This window comes from Oryctolagus cuniculus, chromosome 20 (genome assembly GCF_964237555.1).
Source record: "Oryctolagus cuniculus chromosome 20, mOryCun1.1, whole genome shotgun sequence".
NCBI classification, from domain to species: Eukaryota; Metazoa; Chordata; class Mammalia; order Lagomorpha; family Leporidae; genus Oryctolagus; species Oryctolagus cuniculus.
Window position 1 is genome coordinate 13,267,695 of NC_091451.1, and position 13,701 is coordinate 13,281,395.

Here is a 13,701-nt window from a genome sequence, read left to right on the forward strand (position 1 = left end):
GCTAGAGCCAAGGATTCCATCAGTAGGAGCAGAATTTAAAGGAGTGCCAAGAAATTGAGCCATTTAGGTAAATAATATTTTAATGCAATCGTTTTCTAAGTACCAAAATATCCACGGTGGGCAGCATCCACAATTTGAACAAAGGATTAGTGACAATGGCCTGTAAGACCATGGCGGAAGCTAAATCACGAAGTACTGGTCCAGGCTAGTAATGCGTGGGCCAGGTCTCCTTTGTCCTTGTCTACACTCCCTGACAAAGGGCCCTGTCCCGACTCTTCACCAAGCAGGGGAGAGACGCTCAGCGGCCCCTGGGATAGAAGGGTCCCCAGGCTCTGGACAGCCCAAGGCACCTTTCACAGCCTAAAAGGGTGACCCCCAAACCATCCCAGGTGCCCAGGCTGCAGTTCCGGCCACTCTGCTGCACCTATGTGGATGGCACAGGCATAGACCGAACAACCCCAGATAACCTGGCGAGTTCACGACACTGTGTTTCCTGGATGATGGCTCAGCAGCTCTCAGATCTACCGGCAAGTTCAAAGGCAATGGGGCTTCTCTTCTATTTCAGAATGAACATCGACCCCGCACCTTCCGAAGCCAGGCCTGTAGGTTTTACTTAGGGCACAGCAACTCCACGAGGTGAGTTTATTATTTCACATTTATTTTTGGCCAGGGGAATGGAAACTCCAGGCTGTTCTCCAGCTTGCCCAGGGTCACCCAGCACCGGGGCACTGAAAATACACTCTCCTTGCAAGAAAACGACTCAGCCCTGCAGACAGGCTGGGCTCCAGCCCAACACCTGAGAGGATGGGCTGGGCAGCTCTGACCAGGCCTATTTTCTTTCTTGTGGAGTTGTCTTGGCTCTACCCAGGCACAGCCTCTGGGGCTTAGAAGGGATGGAATCTTCTCGGACAAGAGGGGTTCGTGGATGGGAAAGGGAGATAGATGGGTTCTGTGTCTGCCAGGACAGCTCCCTGCCCCAGAGGAGCCCCCGGGCAGGCCCACCTGGCTGACGCAGTGGACTTGGGCATGAATCACACCCTTTCCTTTCCTAGGCTGTGGTGGCTGAGCCACCAGCCACCGGGGAACCACGCTGACATCAGCCTCACTCAGCCACAGGGAGGTGGATGGAGACAGAGGAAGCAGACAGCAGTGAACAGCTGAGGCTGGAGGCAGGGGACAGGAAAGGGAAGGGAGCTCCACACCCAGGAACTTGGCTTGCTCCTCCACACAGACGTGTCTTCCTCTCCCTCCCAGGGTACTGACCGCCCCAGTGCTCATCTCCGTCTGGTCACCATTGGGCCAGACCTAGTCGGTGAGCTGTGTGTTAAAAGCTGTTACATCAGTGTTTGGGTGTAGGTGATTCACAGTCTGATGTGAATTCCACTGTTAGCCATTCCCTTAGCTTTAGATACATACCAGTGCTGTGTTTCAGATCTATACATTGAAGAAGGGTCAGTCATGGAGCATTATTCACAATGAATATCTCAATACATTATCTGAATCTCAGAAGCCAATCTTTAAAGATCCTTCAGTCAGACGCTTCATTTTATAGAAGACAATGCCCTAAGTTTAGAGAAATAAAACGCCTGTTCAAGGTCCTGCAGCCAGGTTCAGATAACAGGGTAAGAGGACGGTCTAGCAAAGCTGGCTCCTGGCAGACACAGGGCGGTGACCTGCCTCGGAGCCTCGGAGCATCGGCCGGGAGAGGGTGCTGTGCAGGCCTAGAGGGCTCCATCTGCAGAAGGCTTCAGAAAACATCTCTAGGTGTTTTTTCTTTTTAAAGATTTATTTATGTATTTGAAAGAGTTACACAGAGAAAGGAGAGATAGAGGCAGGCGGTCTTCCATCCACTGGTTCACTCCACAAATGGCCACATCGGCTGGAGCTGTGCTGATCCGAAGCCAGGAGCCAGCAGCTTCCTCCGGGTCTCCCACGAGGGTGCAGGGGCCCAAGGACTTGGGCCATCTTCTACTGCTTTCCCAGGCCACAGCAGAGAGCTGGATCGGAAGTGGAGCAGCCGGGGTTCAAATCGGCACCCATATGGAATACCGGCATGAAGGTGGTGGCATTACCAGCTACACCACAGCACCGGCCCCTCTAGGTGTTTTTTCTGATCGTGTAGATAAATTTGTGCTCATTGGAGAAAATTTAGAAAATACCAAAAAGGATAAAACCACCTAAATCCTATTACTCAGATACATGATTAATATTTTATATACATAACACTTCTACCAAATTTTATTTAAAAACTTACTTTGACTGCCTTTCTTCACTTGTAATAGCTAATAAGCTTACCAGATCATTAGAAATAATTTTAATTACTTCATAGAATTTCATCATGATTGTATTATAATATATTTAATCATTTCCTTTTAGGTTGAATTTCTTTTTTCACTATGTAAATAAAATGTGATAACTATCTCTTTATATAAACATTTTTGCCACATCTCTGATTACTTCAGATAAATGTTTAAAGATTTACTTATTTGTTTGAAAGGCAGAGTTAGAGAGGCAGAGGCAGAAAGAGAGAGGTCTTCCATCTGCTGGTTCACTCCCCAGATGGCCACAACAGCTGGAGCTGGGCTGATCCAAAGCCAGGAGCCAGGAGCTTCTTCTGGGTCTCCATTCAGGTGCAGGAGCCCAAGGACTTGGGCCATCTTCACTGCTTTCCCAGGCCATAGCAGAGAGCTGGATCAGAAGTGGAGCAACCAGGACTCAAACTGGCACCCACGTGGGATGCCGGCACTGCAGGCGGCAGCTTTACCCACTACACCACATTGCCAGCCCCCAGAGTGCTCTTGATTTGGGATCTCAATTCGATTCCAATCCTGTGAGGCTAGTAGGGGTTTTGGTAATGAGTACCTCCAGAGTTATGGAGCTGGGGAGGAATTATCATAGGGACAAGTATTCACTGTGCTCCTACTTTAGTATGCCAGAGGCGTCACCTGTACCATCTCATTGATCCTCAAAATTACCATGTGAACTAGGTATCATTCCCATTCTGTAGATGAAAACATTCAGAGAAGTTAAATTAATTGGCCAACATTAATCTAGACCTGTCTGTTCCTAAGCTTCGATCTCTACTACACCGTCTCTCTTCCTGAAAAGGAATCTTTCAGCCTATGTCAGGAGACCCACTGTGGTAGGTTGCAATACTGTACCTAACTATTCATTGCCCTATGCCTGTAGGGACAGAATTCTGTCTCCCTAACCCATTGACCAACTTCTGAGCCTGTGACTTGCTTTGAACAATGAAACAACACTTGCATATCCCAGTGGAAGCCTTCTAAAAAACAAATCTTTAAAAATTATTTTTATTTTTTTAAAGATTTATTTGCAAGTCAGAGCTACACAGAGAGAGGAGAGGTAGAGAGAGAGAGAGAGGTCTTTCATCTGATGGTCCACTCCCCAATTGGCTACTATGGTCGGAGCTGTGCTGATCCAAAGCCAGGAGCCAGGAGCTTCTTCTGGGTCTCCTGTGTGGGTACAGGGGCCCAAGGACTTCGGCCATCTTGTACTGCTTTCCCAGGCCATAGCAGAAAGCTGGATTGGAAGTGGAACAGCCGGGTCTTGAACCGGCGCCCACATGAGATGCCAGCGCTTCAGGCCAGGGCATTAACCCACTGTGCCACAGTGCCGGCACCTTAAATTTATTTTTTATTTACTTCAGAGGCGGGGGGGGGGGGGGGGAGGAAGCTTCTATCTCTTGGTTCACTCCTCAAATGTCCACAATGGCCAGGGCTGGGCAGGCACCAGAGCCAGGAGCCAGGAACTCAGTCCAGGTCTCCCACATGGGTGGCAGAGACCCAATTACTTGGGCCGTCACCATTGCCTCCCAGGTGCATTGGCAGGAAACTAGAATGAGCAGCCAGAGTTGGCAATTGAACCCAGATACTCTGATATGAGACACAGGTGTCTTAACCACACTAGGCAAATTGCCTACTCCCCTAGTGGAGGCTGGAAGCACCATTGCTTCGCTCTGCCATGTTCTTTGTCCTGTGCCCCAGGTCCAGCTTGGCCCAGATAGGTCCCACAATGCAGCTGTTTAAATCAGGTAAGAATGCTGCTGCCAACATGAGTGAGAGGTAATGCCTTGTGGCTGTAAACACCGAGGTTGGGGGAGTGTTTGTTACCACAGTACTTTTGTTTTTTAAAGATTTATTTATTTATTTGAAAGCCAGAGTTACACAGAAAGAAGACAGGCAGAGAGAGAGGTCTTCCATCCGAGGGTTCACTCCCCAGATGGCCCCAATGACAGGAGCTGTGCCTATCCAAAGCCAGGAGCTGGGAGCTTCTTCTGGGTCTCCCACGCGGGTGCAGGGGCCCAAGGACTTGAGCCATTTTCGACTGCTTTCCCAGGCCCCAGCAGAGAGCCAGATCAGAAGTGGAGCAGCAGGGACCCCAACTGGAGCCCATATGGGATGTTGGCGCTTCAGGCCAGGGCGTTAACCCGCTGTGCCACAGCGCCGACCCTCACAGTAGAAATCAGGAAAGCTGACTACTACACTCACTCCTCCATTCCAGCTGCCTCTCCCACCATGATGCTGCATGGAAACCCAGAAGGGCTACAAGGCTTGGGACATCTCCCATTAACACCCTCAAGCCCACCTCTATTCTGGAAAAGCTGCAACAACTTGGGCGGGTTGTTGTCACTGTCCCTGGGGCAGCCCAGAGCCCAGATTCCATGATCCCCACCAGCTCTGCCCACCCTTCTGCCCCAGAACCCAGCCAGGGAGGAGAAGTGCCCCTTGGCACTAGGGAGGGTGGGGGTGGGGCAGGATGCATGCTGTGACTCAGCTGGGGAGCGGCAGGGCTCAACCTGTAGGATAGTGATAAGGGCCCCTCCCCTCCTCCTAGACTCCCTTCCCTAGATGATTTCCCTGGAGGTTTGCTTTCTTTTGGACTGCTTTGTGTGCAGGGAAAAAATAGAGGATCAGAGCCTTGGCTTGGAGGTGTTTGGGGAATCCCAGTGCAGGAAGGGGTGGCCATGGGAATCCCCAGCTGATCAGCTGATGCTGTGGGCCGCCTCTGGCCCCAAGGCCTCAGGGACTCGCACTGGTGGTCAGAATCACTTACAGGATTTTCACCAGCGCCTCCCAGGGCCACCCCTTACAGCAGTGCTGGTTGTTTACTGCCGGAAAAGCAAAAGCATCCCGGAAATCTGCTCACAGGGGGCCAAAGTGCAGTCCACGTTCCATAGTCCAAGCGGCACCTCCCTACAGGGCTGCAGGCCCCAGAGAGGGGGATTCGGCGCCACGCAAACGCTCTAACCACTTAGGGAGCCACAGCCCTCGAGACTGCGGCTACCCAGAGCGGCGAGTGTTTTTCTTTGACGGAAATGTAGCAGGGACCTGCCCGTTCTGTCACGGGCAATCCCTTTTACTGGGTTGGGGAATCCTTCTAGGAAATCTCTCCAAGCCTCTTGGAAGGCGTGCGGGCTCTGGGGACCTCGGCCGTGGACTAGCGCTGAGCTTCTGAACGCTCCCAGAACTCTGTGCCAGCCGAGGACCCGCGCATCCTTGCAGAGCTGGACCCCGGAGGTGGGCGCCGCAGGAGGGAGTCTGCTGCTCGCTGGCTCCCAGGTGTTGAGCCTGGCCCGGGGCTGCGCTCCGAAGAGCAGCCTGTGTCCCTCCGGGCGCCCACCCACACTCCGAAACAGGCATCAAGGCGTCCCCGGTCCCCACGCTCCGCCCACGGGAGCCAAGCTCGTTGCTAGGTGGAGCAGTTTGCTATGGAGAGGCACAGAGGGGTGAAGCCAGCCCCAACCACCTCCAACGCAGGGCTGTGCGCTAAGGAGGTAGGGAGAGGCTGCGAGCTTCCTGGGAGTAAAATGGGAAGAGATGATAGGAGGAACTGAATTCTGATTCCGAGCAATCACAATAATTCCTGGCGTCCCCTATACAGGAATTCCCAAGACGGGAGCCAGCGAAGAGCCCCGAGCTGTGGCGCAGCGTGGGCGGGTGCCCCACAGGCGTCAGCAGCGAGGACTGGCGGGGAGACTCCCGCCTCCTCCTGGCGGGGCAGGACGTGGCAAGCACAGAGTCCTGGGCGCAAAACTTAAGGAGGCGCGCGCTCCTGGGATCCTGCAGGTGCAAAGTCGAGCCCGGAGAGTGCAGGCTTCCTTAAGTGTGCACCCTCGGCTCCCGGCTTACCTTGCCTAGAGGTGGGGCAGGCCTCAATTAGCTGGCGCTCCTGACCGCCTATGGGGCGCCCACTCTCTTGTGCTGCACCTTCAGGCCCTTAAAAACTCATCTCCTCTAAGTAGGGTGAAGGTAATCGCTCTCGGGAGGCTCAGAAATGGAGGTCTTTCCTGTGCAATTAAGGATACATTTCCAGTAAATGGAGAACCGTCTGGGTCTGAGCTTGGTCAAGTGCGGATCTGGCTCTGGGGGTCTGTGCCAGGTCTGAGTGGCACTGCTGGTGAGCTCTGGGTGTGCACTAGGCTGTGGTGGATGCCTTGGGTCACCGAGGACACCTGGAGTGGCAAGGACTGAGATGACCTTGGACAAGTTACTCTGCTCCCCTAAAGGTCTCCCACCATGAGCCCTGGACCAGCTTTCTAGTTTGCAGAACCTGGTGCAAAATCAAAGTGTGAGAATTTCAAGACAATGACAGCAAAGCATTAAAACAAGCATGGGGCCCTTTGAAGCACAGGAGACCCCATGCACCTGCTGGAGCCGCACAGGGCTGTTGAGAGGACAACCCAAGTGTAAGGCATTTCAAAAGCACCTGGTGCATGGTGAGTCTGGACATACAAGTGGTCATTGGCCAGCCCCAGAGAGCCTCTCCCTGTATGACTGGACCATCAGATGGTGAGCTTATGTAGACCAACATAAAAGAGGAAATCAAGCCCCGTGGCAGGGAATCAAAGAACAAGCTGTCTCCCCAGAAAGAAAAAAAGGGTGACAGTAGGGAGGTAACACCTCATCTCCCAGATGTGCTGAGAACAGGAGCCTGGACAGATGGACAGAGGCACAAAGTTAACTGGCACTAAAGACACAGCAATCCTAACCATTGGATCATTTGCTTAATGCACTTCGAGAGATGCAGAGCCTGAGCCATTGGCAAAGGCGTGGAATCGCCCAGGAGCTGCAGGGGGAGGCCCCCAAAACATCTTGTGTCTGAAAGGAAGGCTGGCTCCTGGGCTGTGAGGTTCTTGCTCTGCTTCTCCTGTTTTTTTTTCCTCTCTCTTAGTGCCAGCTGCCGCTTCTAATTGCTGTCAGGGTGCCCATCTCCCACACTCACTTAAATTGCTCACAATCTAATAGACTGAAACAAATAACTCGGGTTATTAGAACAATACTTAGAATAAAGATAAGTCGTACGTGACTGATGACAGGCGGGGGAGGGAGCTTCCCAGTGATGTGCATGTATTTTGTGCTCTGCATGCTGACATCTTAAAAAAAAAAAAAAAAAAAAAAAAACCTGCCAACTTCTCCCTGAGTGAGCTAATTCTTAGAGATAGCAAGGGCTTGGTCTGGAACATGCCTGTGATATCTGAACTAACCAATCCAGAGCCATGCCTCTCCTATCTGGCCCACACACCCCGGGGAGACAATATTGCTCAGCCTTAATCATCCCAGAGCCAGGTGCCAGGCAACAAGGGACCACCCCTATAGCTTAGATCCTCCCCCCTCCCCACCCTGCCCTGCCCCCTTAGTCAAAGGAACTGATCCTAGGATGTGCATTAGCAAGAAGCTGGAAAATGGATCTGAACTGAAACTCAAATGCCTACCCCAGGGTTTTTTCTGTCTTTTGATCATGCAGTTGTCCAATTCCTCTATGGAAGAAGGGGGAGGGACATTGGGAGGGCGGTGAGTTCAAGGTGGAACCCCGGAAATGGGGAGCTTCAAAGATCCTTGAGGATGCAAGGTTCCTGGGAGCCAGTGTGGGAGAAGCCAAGAAGCAGGGCAATGGGCGGGAAATGCTGGGAGACCAGATTTTGGAAAGACATCAGAGGACAGCTTTTCTACCAGCTCAACTCCATTCCCCTCCTCACAGGCTCTCCAGCTAGCTCAGTTCTCTCTGTGCCAGGGCCTTCATATGCGCGGCTCCCTCTCCTCTACTGCCAGCCCACAATAGCTTCTGCCTAACTCACCCCCCTTCCTCCTCCTTCAGCTCCAGCTGAAAGGTCACTTTCTAGCTCCCAGCTCTGCTTCAGATTCCAGCTTCCTGCCAAGATGCACCCTGAGAGGCAGCAGATGATGGCTCAAGTAGTTTGGTCCCTGCCACCCATGTGGGAGACCCATACTGAGGTCCTGGTTCCTAGTTTCAGCCAGGTCCAGGCATTGCTCTTGAGGGCATTGGGGAGTGAACCAGCAGAGGAAGTGTTACTGACCTCAGGCTCTTTGACTCACTTGCAAACAGCACTTGACAAGAGGCCAATGTGCAAGCCAGACAAGGTTTATTGGGGCTTATGCTTGGGCACAGGGAGACAGCACAGCGGGAAGAGGTTCCACTGACTGGCTGTCCGTCAGGAGCTGAACAGGTGCTTTGATGGGGTCAAGGAGGTGTAGTGCACTTCGATCAGCACCTGGCCTGGATTTCCAGCTCATCTGTACCTGGCTCAGTGTTCTACGCAAGCGCTGTTTGTTTATTATCTTGTGCAAGACATACATGCTTCAAGTGGCGGTGTTGCTCACTAGTACCACTCCAGGAAGGCCACACATCAGTCACATTGGGCTATTCCAAGCATGCTTGCAAGTAGGGGTGGGAGAAGTGGGGGGGTGTAGTCCCTAGCAGGGCAATAGGGGCCTCTTTTTTGTTGTTGTTGTTAAGATTTTATTTATTTGAAAGGCAGAGTCAGAGAGAGAGAGAGAGAGAGAGAGAGGTTTTCCATCCACTGGTTCACTCTCCAAATGGCCATAATGGCCAGGGCTGGGCCAGACCAAAGCCAGAAGCCAGGAGCTTCTTCCGGGTCTCCCATGTAGGTACAGGGGCCCAGGTACTTGGGCCATCTCCTGCTCCTTTCCCAGGCACATTAGCAAGGAGCTGGATCAGAAGTGGAGTAGCTGGGACACAAATCAGCCCCTATATGGGATGCCAGCACCACAGGCAGTGGCTTTACTGAATATGCCACAACGCTGGCCCCTAGGGGGTCTCTTTTTGAGGTTCAGGTCTGGAGATGCTCCTTACTGCTGATTGGCTTGGAGCTGGAGCTGGATACATAGTCTGGTAAGGAGACAGATGCATGGGCAGATCTGGCAGAGTCAGCTGTGGGCTTGAATTTGCCAGTTGTCTGACTTTCTTTCTCCTCCTCCTCCTCCTCCTCCTCCTCCTCCTTCTTCTTCTTCTAACAGATTTATTCATTTGAAAGAGTTTCAGAGAGAGGGGGAGTGGGAAGGAAGGAGAGACAGAGAGAGTGTTTCCATACACTGGTGACACTCGCAGGAAGTTGGAGGCAGGCGTGGAGCCAGGACCCGAAGTTAGGCACTGTGCTATAGGAAGCTCATGTCCCAAGCGGACATGCTCCATCAAACACCCACTACTGCTCTTGATTTTAGCAATGGCAGCTCCCTGTGAATCCTGGCATGTGGAAGCCAGTCCATAATGATCAGCTGACAGTTAACTGAATGAAGGCCAGGTGGGTCCATCCACCGTAGGAATTTCTGCCCCTTTCCACAGGGAAGTGGGGCCTGCCCAGAGTAATCACTAGAACTGTGATTCGTGCGTCCCAGGGACCATCCTCAACCTTCTCTCACACACGGAAGAAAATGAGATTTAGAATGCCCTGGGCTACAAGTAACTGAAAAGTCAGTGCCAGGGAGAGGTTGGTCTTTACATAACCAGAAGTCCTGAGCAGGCAATTGTGGAGTTGTTCCAGTGGCTCAAGGCTGCCCTCCAAACCCGGGCTTGTCACTTTTTTCTGCTCTGTCATCATCCTTGTGTTGGTTGCCACAGCGACAGACATCACATTCTCTCCAAACAGTGTCCCAAGCAGAAGAGACAAAAGGGAGGTGAGGGAGAGCATGTGTTTGCACAATTGAATTTAAAAAAATTTAAGTAGCCCTCTGTGGACACCACGAGGATGGTGTCATGACGTGGCTTTGTAATTGTTTCTTCTTAAAAATGTTTCTTTATTCATTTTTAAAATATATTTGAAAGGGAGAGGGGGGGGAGAGAGAGAGAGAGAAGGAGAGAGAGAGAGAGAGGAGAATCTGTCATCTACTGGTTCACTCCCCAAACGCCTAGAAAAGCAGGAGTGTGTCAGGCTGAGCCAGGAGCCCAGAACTCCATCTGGGTCTCTCGCTATGGGTGGCAGGACCAAAGTATCTATGTGTGCCTTAGCAAGAAGCTGTATTGGACGCAGAGTAATCAGGACTCAAACCAGGCCCTGGGATCCGGGACGCTGGCATCCCATGCAGCATCGTAACAGCTGAGCCGAAAGCCTGCTCCCCTAAAGCTTTCTCTCCCCGGAGCCACCCCTTCCCTGGGCTCCCCCAGCGTGGTTCTGCACAGCGCAGGCCAAACTGCAGGGCTTGGCTTTGCAGGCCCCTAGCACGGTGCAGGGATCTCTGACCCGGCCTAGAGTGGGCGGGCAGGCGGGCAGGGGCCGCGTCTGCAGCCGGAAGTGGGGGACTGGAGGGAACGCGGGCCTGGGGGTGTCCGCAGCACAGGGAAGAGGAAGTGGTAAGTGAGAAAACACGGGGGAGTCGTGGCAAGCAGGCTGAGACAGGGAACGGTGAGCGCCTGAGGTCGGTGCCCGCCCAGCTGCCTTGAGGCCCCCTCTCAGTGGGGGTTTTTCCTCACAGCCCTGGTGAGTTGGGGCTGGCACCGTACCTAGAAGTGTGCAAGTGAGCCGGGGTCCGGGGTGTCGCTGACGGGACTTGAAATCGGCCTGCCTCTTTCCAGAATCCAAGGCTCAATGCTTGGCGCTTAAAAAAAGGTCAGGTAGAGACGGGGCAGGTACAATATGGAGGGTGAAAGAAGAGCTGGCAGTGGGCGTTTGGCACAGCGGTTGAGAAACTTGTCTCATATCCGGGTGCCTGGGGCCAAGTCCAAGTTCCACTCCTGATTTGACACCTGGATTGTGTCCCCGGTGGGACCTGCTGTTGTGGGCACCTGGGCAGTGAACCAGCAGATGGGGCTCTCTGCCTCTCAAATGAAAAAAAAAAAGTTTATTTTCTTTTGCTTTTTTAAAAAATTTTTATTTATTTGAAAGTCAGCGTTACACAGAGAAGAAGAGGCAGACAGAGAGAGAGGTCTTCCATCTGCTGGTTCACTCCCCAGATGGCCGCAATGGCCGGAGCTGCACCAATCCAAAGACAGGAGCCAGGAGCCAGGAGCTTCTTCCGGATCTCCCGTGTGGGTGCAGGGGCCCAAGGACTTGGGCCATCTTCTACTGCTTTTCCCAGGTGTAGTAGCAGGGAGCTGGATTAGAAGTGGAGCAGCCAGGACTCCCAGGCGACAGCTTAACTCTATGCCACAAATACCAGCCTCATATTTAATTTTATTTTTAGAAAAAATCCATCCAGATCTCAGCGTCTTTCCTGGGGGGTGGCCTGGTGAGCAGGGTCCCTGCTGATGCTTCTTGGAGGGGAGCCCTGGGGTTAGGCTGGCCTCAGGACCCCATGCTCTGATCCTGTCTCCTGCCTGAAGGGGGGCTCTCCTAAGGACCCCGCCCAGCTCTTGCCCACCAGAGAAGGCCCAGCTGCCTCTGTCCGCTCCTCCGAGAGGCTGACCCTGGGTGGCAGGGCTCCCTTCTCATGGCTCTCATTCTTCCAGAGTTCCACTGGGAAAGGAAAGAGATCACCCCTGTTGGCCCAGCGGCTTTGTCTGGGGAAGCAAAGTGTACCAGAAATTAGGAAGGCCAGCACTACCTGCTGGGCGTGTGCTGCCCGGGAGAAAACATCTCTAGGAGGTTCACTTAGATAACACATGAGAAGCCCAGACAGACTCCATAGCTCGCATTTACAATATTCACGCGACTCTCAGACTTCCTTGTAGAGATGACCACAGCGGCGGTCCCCAGAGAACACGAGGGCGCTTCGGAGAGTTCGCAGGGGGTGGGATGGAAAAGCAGTTAATTTGGGTGAAAAAGAAAAAGGAAATCCATGCATGGTTTGTTTTTTTTCATAGTAAGCATTTTCCATGAACTTTGTGAGGTCCCCTCCCAGTGTTGGGTCTGACGGGCTGTCTGGTGGGGTTGCTGGGGAAGGGAGACGAATGAAGCCGCACCCTTAGGCTCTCAGTGATGATCTCAGCAAAGGAGTTAGAAACAAGACGAGGGACTGTGGCTGATGCCTTTAAATCATGGAGGCAGGGGCCAGGCATTCGGCGCGAGGGTTGAGATGCTGCCTGGGAGACCAGCACTGTGGTACGACGGGTTAAGCTGCTACCTGAAATGGAGCAGCCCACATGAGCATTGGTTCCCGTGCCGGCTGCTCCACTTCCTCCCGATCCAACTCCCTGCTTTTGTACTTGGAAAAGCAACAGAAAATTATCTAAGTCCCTGGGTCCCTGCCACCCAGGTGGGAAACCTGGATGAAGTTCCAGGCTCCTAGCTTTGGCCATGACCAGCCTTGGCCATTGTAGCCATTTGGGGAGTGAACCAGCAGATGGAAGGTTCTCTCTCTCTCTCTCTCTCTTATGTGGTGCCTTTCAAATAAATAATATGAGAGAGAGAGAGAGAGAGAGAGAGAGAGAGAGAGAGAGAGAAAGGTCTTCCATCTGCTGATTCACTCCCCAAATGGCCGAAATGGCTAGAGCTGAGCCAGGCCCAAACCAGAAGCCCAAAGCTTTATCAGGGTCTCCCACATGGATACAGGGGCCCATGCACTTGGGCCACCCTCTGCTGCCTCCCCAGGTGCATTAGCAGGGAACTGGATTGGAAGTGGAGCAGCCAGGACACAAACCATATGGGACTCTGGCATTGTAGGTGTTAGCTTTACCTGCTATACCACAAAGCCAGTCCCAATTAAATACATCTTTAAAAGGGGGGAGGGTCACTTTGGGTGCCCACATCCTGCAGCAGAATGTCTGGATTCACGTCCTGGCTCTGCTCCTGATTCTGGCTTCCTGCTAATGTGCACCTGGTTAACAGTGACAGTGGCTCAGGTAATGATGGCTCCCACCCATTCGGAAGATTCCTATTGAGTTCCTGACTCCTGACTGGCCCTGGCTCTGGCCTGGCCATTGCAGGTATTTGGGGGATGAAGCAGTGAATGGAATGCTCTCTTTCTCGTTCTCATTCTCGTTCTTGTTCTCATTCTCTCTGCTATTCTCCCTCTGCCTCTTAAATAAATAAAACAGAAAGTATTAGACCCTATACCTTGACCTATTGGAAGTTTTATTTTCTGCTGTTCCCTTTGTTATAGGGACAGACACGACCTCCTTTTAAAACACAAATGGCGGGGGCTGGCGCTGTGGTGTAGTGGGCTAATCCTCTGCCTGTGGTGCTGACATCCCATATGGGCACCAGTTTGTGTCCCAGCTGCTCCTATTCCTCTGATCCAGCTCTCTGCTTACGGCCTAGGAGAAGCTCCTGGCTCCTGGCTCCAGCTGTTGCAGCCATTTGGGGAGTGAATCAGCAGATGGAAGACCTCTTTGTCTGTAACTCTGCCTCTCAAATAAATAAATAAAATCTTAAAACACACACACACACACACACACACACACACGGCTGGTGCCGCGGCTCACTTGGCTAATCCTCCGCCTGTGGTGCTGGCACACCAGGTTCTAGTCCCGGTCGGGGCGCCGGAT